General features: G+C 38.0%; 1 long non-coding RNA gene across 1 annotated transcript in view; it reads left to right on the plus strand.

Moving 5' to 3' along the window:
- Positions 1-8778, plus strand: part of LOC122466087 — a 27812-nt gene extending 19034 nt beyond the window's left edge. Inside the window, exon 3 of the long non-coding RNA XR_006291324.1 lies at positions 8592-8778. This is a non-coding gene — a long non-coding RNA (uncharacterized LOC122466087). The remainder of the gene's footprint in view (positions 1-8591) is intronic.
- The last annotated feature ends 663 nt before the right edge of the window (positions 8779-9441 follow it).

Below are 9441 nucleotides of genomic sequence, written 5' to 3' on the forward strand. Positions count from 1 at the left end.
TACAAAACTTCCACTCATTTCAGTTGGGTTTTTGTGGCTAAATCTCCTATTTGACTTTGAAAATCTCAGCCTCAGTATTTATCTCGTTTACTTGTTGTTTATGCCTTATCAAGTTACAAAAATCCCCAGACCATGACTCATAACCAATTCCACTCTGCAGAGACCACACATTCTTTCACAGAAGAGCAGTTCTCCCCAGACCATTCTATCCAAGGTATCCTGGAAGAGATTAATGTAAAATGGGATGGCTTTCCACACACCAATAAGACATTGGTTTAGAAAGTAGAATCTTAAATATTTTGAGTCTCTGGCCTGAAGAGTCACTTTGATAGAATCATAACAAAGAAGATGTATACAGAGCAAGATTCCTGACTCAACGAATACTGAAAACTCCGTTGGCTACTAACAATACAGTATGCAATAATAGAACAGAAACAAAGGACATTAGACTGCTGCAACTCCCCACAACAGTGGGACTCCATCAGTTTTTTTGGAAGGCTGAGATGTAGATGTTGAAAAGCTGAATGGTTTCAGAGTAACAGCCGTGTTAGTCTGTATTCGTAAAAAGAAAAGGAGTACTTGTGGCACCTTAGAGACTAACCAGTTTATTTGAGCATGAGCTTTCGTGAGCTACAGCTCACTTCATCGGATGCATAGCATATCGTGGAAACTGCAGAAGACATTATATACACACAGAGACCATGAAACAAAACTTCCTCCCACCTCACTCCCCCGCTGGCAACAGCTTATCTAAAGTGATCCTCAAGTAGAGCCATTTCCAGCACAAATCCAGGTTTTCTCACCCTTCCCCCCCCCCCCCACACACATACAAATTCACTCTCCTGCTGGCAACAGCCCATCCCCCTTTGAAACCCCTCTTTATAATGCGCATGATAATCAAGGTGGGTCACCTCCAGCACTAATCCAGGTTTTCTCACCCCCCCCCCCACACCTCCTTTTCCAAAAACCACACACACAAACTCATTCTCCTGCTGGCAACAGCTCATCTTACAATGTGTACAGCAATAATCCAAGTTTAACCAGAACGTCTTGGGGGAGGTTTTGCAGGAAAAAAACAAGGGGAGACAGGCTACCTTGCATAATGACTTAGCCACTCCCAGTCTCTATTCAAGCCCAAATTAATAGTATCCAATTTGCAAATGAATTCCAATTCAGCAGTTTCTCGCTGGAGTCTGGATTTGAAGTTTTTTTGCTTTAAGATAGCGACCCTCATGTCTGTGATTGCGTGACCAGAGAGATTGAAGTGTTCTCCGACTGGTTTATGAATGTTATAATTCTTGACATCTGATTTGTGTCCATTTATTCTTTTATGTAGAGACTGTCCAGTTTGACCAATGTACATGGCAGAGGGGCATTGCTGGCACATGATGGCATATATCACATTGGTGGATGTGCAGGTGAACGAGCCTCTGATAGTGTGGCGGGGGGGAAGGGTGAGAAAACCTGGATTTGTGCTGGAAATGGCTCTACTTGAGGATCACTTTAGATAAGCTGTTGCCAGCGTGGGAGTGAGGTGGGAGGAAGTTTTGTTTCATGGTCTCTGTGTGTATATAATGTCTTCTGCAGTTTCCACGATATGCTATGCATCCGATGAAGTGAGCTGTAGCTCACGAAAGCTCATGCTCAAATAAACTGGTTAGTCTCTAAGGTGCCACAAGTACTCCTTTTCTTTTTACGAAAAGCTGAATGTGTCAGACAACCCTATTTACATAAAGGGCTGATTTTGCATTTTTTACATAGGCAAAAGTACTATCAACTTCAACGAAAATTTTGCCAGAATAGGAACCATTAGATTGGGTTTAGAAAAAGCCTATACTATATAACTAGAAGATTTCACTCCAAGAAAAAGATTTATTTATCCACAGTCTTATGCAGGCACACATTACTATAATATCTGAGATAAAGTATTTTCTAAGTGGAATTTAAGAGAAATGAAGTGGATTCTGATGTCATCAAGAAAACTTTAAGGATTTTGCTTCTGAGAAAACGAAGAAAGTTCTGTCTTTTTCCCACCTGAGCTCAGGTAGGCAAGCCAAGCACTTTTAAAAACGGGGTTTGACAGGAAAGTTGAATCAGCCATAGTCTTCTTGGCTAAGCTCCTAGAAAAAAAGGGACATTCCTGTTTTGAATCCAGGTGAGCCAAAAGACTCCTTTAGAGAAAATAAGAGGGGATGCTCAATAAGCATGAAAACATGAATCGTTAGTGTCAGACATTTATATGCCAAAGAGAGAGACAGTGGGAATGTCACAGCCTCAAACAATACCATGTCTAATGCAAGCCACAAAGGTTGTGGTTTATTATATTATCTTCTTTTAGTGCACACCAAGTCTTCAGACAAACTTAATAGTTCTAATCTAACAAGTGTTTTATCCCATGAAGATTATGGAAAATAGATTCTTATTCAATAGAAATTCAATAAGGAACTAATGTAAAAGCTATTTTCAGAGCCAGAATATCACCAATAAAATGAAAACCAAATATTCCCTTTTAGTAAGATTTGGACAACAGAAAATATGCATCTACAGTATTTGGATAGAATAAGATTTGCAGGTTATACAAAGGTTTCAGAGTAGCAGCCTTGTTATACAAAAATATTCTTCTCTTGTTTACAACATTGGTTGGAAATTTGCTTGCTATGTATTGGTGTGTATCCGTGTATCTATCGAAGGCCAAATAACATTCAAAGTCAATTGGAGTTCAGCCATTGACTTCAACTGCAGCAAAATCAGTCAGAGAGAAAAAAAAAAAAAGTTTTTTCTCTCTCCTTCTTGCTTTCAAATGTTTTGTAAGTACCTACTACATAGAACTGCATTGACTGTTTCAATTCATTTCAGAAGATGATAGCAGAAAAACTGTATGGAAAGTAGACAAGGTGGGTGAGGTAATATCTTTTATTGAACCAACTTCTGTAGGTGAAAGACACATGCTTTCAAGCTCCACAGAGCTCTTTTAATACAGTCTAAAGTGAAAATAAAATACCAATTAAGTCTTACTTCACAAACTAGAAATGATTACTGTTATGTGACATTCTATCAATTCTCCATGGGCAAAGCAAATGTTATTAAGTGGTAATAATAGAAATGCACAAGAAACTGCAATTGCAAATAAACTATGTCATGCTTTTGTAGTGCTTTATTGAAATGAAATTCCTATAGTAACAAAATTCCCTGCATATTATGTTAGTGAGCATAACAATAATTTTATTTAATATTCAAATCCAATTAATGTACTTCTGACTATGTGTACATAAAAATGAATTTTCTTTGGGTAGGAACTCTATCTTCATTTGTGTTTGTAAAGCATGTAACACAAAGTGGCCCCAATCCTGACAGAGGCCTCTGGAAGTTATTATAATTTAATAATAGGGAGAAAAAAATTCCAAAACATATCTTTTGCAAACATGCTAAACCCACAAAAAAAAAAAAAAAAAAACCACGCAGAAATTGGGCTTGTTTTTGACTTAATTGGCTTGGGCTTGTGAATTGCTTGTTGGCTAGTTTTTGGCTTGTAGCTTGTTTGACTTGTAGCTTGCTGCAGCTTGTTCGGTTGTTTTTTTTTTTTTTCCCCATTGGCTCCCAGCAAGCAGGGGCAAGGGAGGGCAAGCAGGGGCAAGAGGGGGAGAGAGTCAAGGGTACACAGTGGGCCCACCATAGTCCCAGACTGCATACCAGGGGGATCTAGTCACAGAGTGTTGGGGTTCTTAGGGATTCACTTGTTTTGAAATAGGATTAGCTTGATTTTTGTCTTATTGTGAAAGTCAGGGTGCTTATTTACCGTGTGAAAGTTGGCAACTGTGATCATTAGTACCATTCATTTCTCCCTTCAATAATGTAAGTGCCTCTTCTCATTCCTTTGCATGTGGTTCTTAATGTGTTTTGCTGTATCTCTGAATGGATTATCCTGTTCCATTAATTTTGTAATTTTATCTGTCAAAGATACACTCTGCTTTTGTTAACTTTTTAATAAGACATTCTGTAAGAAAACACTGGAAATTTGCTTCCGGGGAATGCTGAAATAGATGCTTGTCAAGTATATTGTATGAAAACGTTTGTTTGTTTCTTACTCTAAATTGGCAAGATTAAAATATTACAAATTAGAACACACTTTATATCTTGCATTTCCAAAGCTGCTAGTGAGGAGATCTTATTGGCTGAAATGTATGTAACTGTTATAGTTATTCAGAATAAATTCTCTGTCAGTTATCTCTTAAGTCAAATGCTATGTGTTGACCACTGAAAAGAATTTGACAGGACAAGGGCTTTTCTCCAACAGAATTAAGCCTCTTACTTTTTGTTAATAGTACTAGCTAAAGAATAATTCAGTGCACTGCTGGAAGCTGATGCTACCAATGACCAATCCAAAGGCAGATTGGACAGGAGTACTTGATATTTAGCCTAATTCCAAAAGCATTGTACCCTAATGTACAGGTTTCTCATCAATTGATGTTCAATTAGCTGTTGGCATCTTAGAATTTCTGCCAAACATTGGTTATTCTTTGGCAAAGACCAGTTTTGTTGAAAGTAATGATTAACTAGGATCCTTCTCTGCATTTGGAAGTTAGAAAAAGGCACATTGTACCACACAGATGAAACCGACAAGTAAAAAAGCATATAATGTCAGAAATATGGGTTGAGTAAGAGTGAATATGTCAGGGGATAGGTAACATGATAAAAAGCCTTCTCTCTCTAGTTGGTTGGTTCAAAACTTGCCCAGAGATTGTTACTGTTTAATGGCTGGTAGTGTCCCATTTGAAAGGAGTTTGGTGAGCTCAGTCTAATTCCAGGAGGACAATAAACTGATAATGCAATTGGCTAGATGGCAGTCACAGCAGAGAGGCTGCAGTCATCAAGGCTGAACTAGCTTTGTACCTCTACAGATGGTCCTTGCAGGTCAAGGATGAGGCATGATGCAGGGCAGTGTGAAACTTGATTGTTTACTGCTTATACAGTTGCTGACTACGTTGTACCCATTCTATGCGTAGTTCAGTCTCCAAGGTTGTTAATCTCCTACTTTTTGCAAGCACTAACTTCAAACTAAAATTCATTAAATCAATGGAATTAGACCAGGGATTAATCTGGATGACTATTGGATCTGAGTATAGTGAGTGAAGCAGAAAACTGTCTACAGCATGACTAACTCCCAGTGCAGGTCTTCTGAAAAGGAACACCACCATGCTGAGCATTATACTGCTCTCATGCAAATTAGACATCCATAGAAGTTTTGCATTTGTGGGAGAAAAACTGACAAATCATGACAAATTTGCTTTACTTTCAGGGACTCAGCTACAAGCCAGAAGAAAGATATGGTAAACATTTTCTCCTGTTTTACAGGGGTATTTTCCGGGACAAAAAAACCCATGCAACTATATTGGCACCCTTTACAAAATATGGTACACTGATATAAATCTCAACATTCAAGTCAATTCCAATATTATCAAGAATTTTGTAACACCCACCATCACCTACTATTTTTGGTAACTAAAATAGTGAGAGCAGAGTAGTGGAGGAAGATAGGAACAATTGCCATTTATTTTGTTCATTCTTAATTGAATACTTTCTATTGTTTTTTCTTTCAAATGAGTCTTTTATGATCCAGAGATATGATAAGCTACGCTTGAAACTTCAAACCATCAAGCTAGATAGATCATTTTTTCCCTTGATAATATATATTACACAAGTAATATCTCTCAGAGTAATAGGCAGCTCTCTGTTTCTTTACCATGTTAAAGAATGATACACATTTTCAATTTATCTATCGGGAATGTTAGAAAATGACAGCTATATTTGTTTTTCACCATGTAAAGTGAATGCTAATGGCTCACCAGCTGATTTATTTCTTTCTTCTCTATCCACACAGATCTTGCTGTGCTATTTTAGTTAAAAAATATTGGTATGGAAGAACCAGCTGTTTTAGCACCAGAAAACAGTACCTTACCATAAATGAGCACTTTGTCTCAAAAAGTTTAAAAAATAAATAAAACATCTGAGCTAAAGTACGAAGTCTGAGAAGACAAAATGTCCATACTAAAGGGCTCAGTCACACCTGGGGAAATGATGAGCTATATCATACATATCTCTTGGAGCAGTGCCACACGCTGTGGCAATGGCTATTTTACATAGTTTTCTAGATTATGAAGAGTATGCTATGGAAAAAAATTGTGTGTGGCTTGAAATTTTCCATGATTAGTTATTGTTTTTTGTAATGAAAAATTTCAACCAAAATGCTCTCAGAGGCATTTTCTAATACACGGGCAGAAGCACTGGGAGTTTTGATGGAAATTTTTCAACTAGTTCTACAAACAATCTGTGACACAGGAAAAGGGATATGATAAAGGTGTGGAGGTGGGTGGCAATTGCTTCCCAATACTTTGTTCTTGTATAACAGTCACCTTCTGTATCAGGAGTTACTTCGCCACAAGACCAGAAGCAACTTCCCTTATAAGCTGTTATTTCATATGAAGATCTGATGCCAGGAAATGTAAAGTAACTGCCTCTTTAGGTTCATTATACCTGCAGACTTGACAATGTGTCCCTTCTGGCCTAGTGGCAAAGAGAATTTTGTAAATTTACATTTGAGAGACTGGGTTGGCAGTTATATGTTACAGTTTAGGTTGATAGTATTTGCTAACCAAATGCTAGGGAAAAGCCTCCATGTTTACCAGTTAGCACTAAACAAAAGAGAGAAACTCTAATTTAAACAAAGCACTTAACAGATATACAAAATGGGAGGCTGGTGAGTGGTGCAGACTACCCTATGCCAGCAGAGCTTTTTTACTCTTCCCCCCACCCAGCACAAGACATTTTAGCTCCAAGATGGGGAAAAGGCTCAAATCTTACTACTATGAATATGATATTTTATGCACAAAGTAGTAAGGTCTGAGATTTCTCAAATGTAAGGTTTCAAGCTCAAAGCTGATTCTCAACTAAATTATAATAATTTCTATCCTTATAGTTGAGGTACAAGAGATTGGGCTGAAAGTGTGAACTCAGTGCAATATTTTACTCTGTTTGAATGGTGCTATGTCATCTGACAACGTAAAGGAACCTGCACTATAATTTACATTATTACAAGTAAAATATCTTCTACAAAATATACCAGTCACCATACGCATCTTATATCATTCTTTAAAGTATGGTTCTGCTCAAAAAAGTGACTTTCTAGAACTGGTATCATGAGGTTTCATGTTTCTTTTGCTGATTTCCAGATAAAATCTGATCAGATTGCAAAGAAAACCCATCTTTTTCTGACAGTCAGTCCTGCAAACTCAACCTGAGATCTGAAAGCCAAGCTGGGTTCTTCCTGGCATATGCATCACCAACAACAAGGATGCTGCAATCTTAACTTAGACAACAATTCTGTTGATTATGTAAAAAATAGAATGGAATCTAGATTGCTCTCACCTAGAACTGATAGAAGTAAACAGTAGCAAACATTTATGTTAGTCATTAGTCATCAGATATTACTGAATACACATGGGAAGAGAGGACTATCTAGCGGAGTTAGTCAAAAGTAAGAATTTCTATTCCGTGGGAAATTCTGAAAGAAAATTTCATTCCTTTTCCGAACAAAAAACAAGTTTTGGATTTTCTCACTAAAAGGAAAAGAGAAAGAATTTGTGTAGATATAGTTTAAACATTTTGTTTTGAAAATTTAATAATGAGATTGACTGTGGGAGCCCAAGTTCGGAAGCTCCCAGCTCAGCCATGGCTCCTAGGGCTTCTAAGCACCCCATGGAACTGGAAGCCTAGAATCCCTGGAAGCCATGACCAAGCTGGAAAAAGACTCCATGTTTGGGATCCAGGGCTCAAAGGTTCTCAATTCTGTGGTAGGGAGCAGATCCCTGCATAGAGCCAGGGTCCCACAGCTTCCAGCTCTTCAGCAGGGAGCTTTGAAGCCCTCAGGTCCCCGATTTTGAGGTAGTCAGTATGGCAAGGTGCCCTGAAGTCACAGACGCTTGAAGCCCAGAGTCCCTGTGTGACGTTGTCTAATTAAAATATAATCATGCAAATCATTATTGCTACCACTGTTATATAATTGCAACGAATCTTATACGAAGTGTAACACATGGCCGGAAAGGGTTAAGCAGCTTGCAGGCTAAATAACCCAGAGCCCACCTTTAAAGTCATGTTAGAAAGGTATGCAAATGGTAATTAGGGCCATTCAATGCTAGATAGGCTAGAACTGCAAATGCAAATTTATATTGTTAGAAGTGATACTAATTGGGTGTGTTTACTTATAGATGCTAGCCATCTAAACAGACAGTTCCTGTCTGTCACTGTTGCTGTTGATTCAGAGATCAAAAGGGAATATTAACATTTAGATGAATCTTGGGTGCAATAATGTCATTGTCTATGTGTCTCTATAAAGTTTGTGATTAACTGCTTAATGGATAAATTATCATAAGGTAATTCATGTAGTTAATTAGCGGTGATGATTGGAAACAGAAGGTTACTTCAAAAGCCTATTGTTTACCCAGGACTGTATGGTTAAGTGGATGCTAGAAATCTATATGAAAGACCCTTGGGTCTCAATGCTTTTTATCTCAGATCTGCTTGATTCTTCAATGCAGGGGAAGCTTAAGCCTCAAGATTGAGATTCCAGTGCTGACTGGACTGCCCTGAATATAAACATTGGACTATAACCTATGGACCAATTCTGAAATAACTTTTTGCAACTACAAAGCTCACCATCTCTGCTATGAATCTGAACCTCAAGAATTATACTCTTGTCTATTTGTATACTGATCTGTTAACCAATTCTCTCTTCTTTTTTAATAAATTTTAGTTTCGTTAATAAGAATTGGCTGTAAGCGGGTATTTGGGTAAGATCTGGAATATTCATTAACCTGGGGAGGTAATGTGTCCGATCCTTTGGGGCTGGTAGAACTTTTTTATACGATGAATAAGAATTCAGTAATCTTCATCATATTTGACTTGGGTACCTAGGTGGAGGCCTGAGGCTGGGTTACTTTAAGGGAACGGTGTTGTTGACTTCTGAGTAACCAGAGAGGTATTACAGAAGCTGTTTTGTGCTGGCTTGGTAAATCTAAGTATTGGAATATCCACCAGCTTTGGGGATTGCCTTCCCCATTCTTTGCAGTTCACCCTAATTGAGTGAACTCAGATGGCTCCCCTGGGATTCCAGTCACACCCTGGCCCTAGAGCCCCAAACCTTGAAGACCTGGACTCCCAGCAGTCCACTAGACAAACTGACCAGAAACAATGAATAGTAGGATTTAAAGCTGCTTTAGGGTAATAAGAATCAGACCCTGAAGGATGGACTTTCAAAATGCTGAAAAATCCTACAGCAAGAAAACAGAAGCATTTAATTCTGTAGCTATGCAATTATATTATTTCTTACTATAACAAATGTTACCATCAGTAATGTTGTATCAGTAATTAGTGAGTCAAAGCAGGAGT

Source organism: Chelonia mydas, chromosome 1, assembly GCF_015237465.2.
Source record: "Chelonia mydas isolate rCheMyd1 chromosome 1, rCheMyd1.pri.v2, whole genome shotgun sequence".
NCBI classification, from domain to species: Eukaryota; Metazoa; Chordata; order Testudines; family Cheloniidae; genus Chelonia; species Chelonia mydas.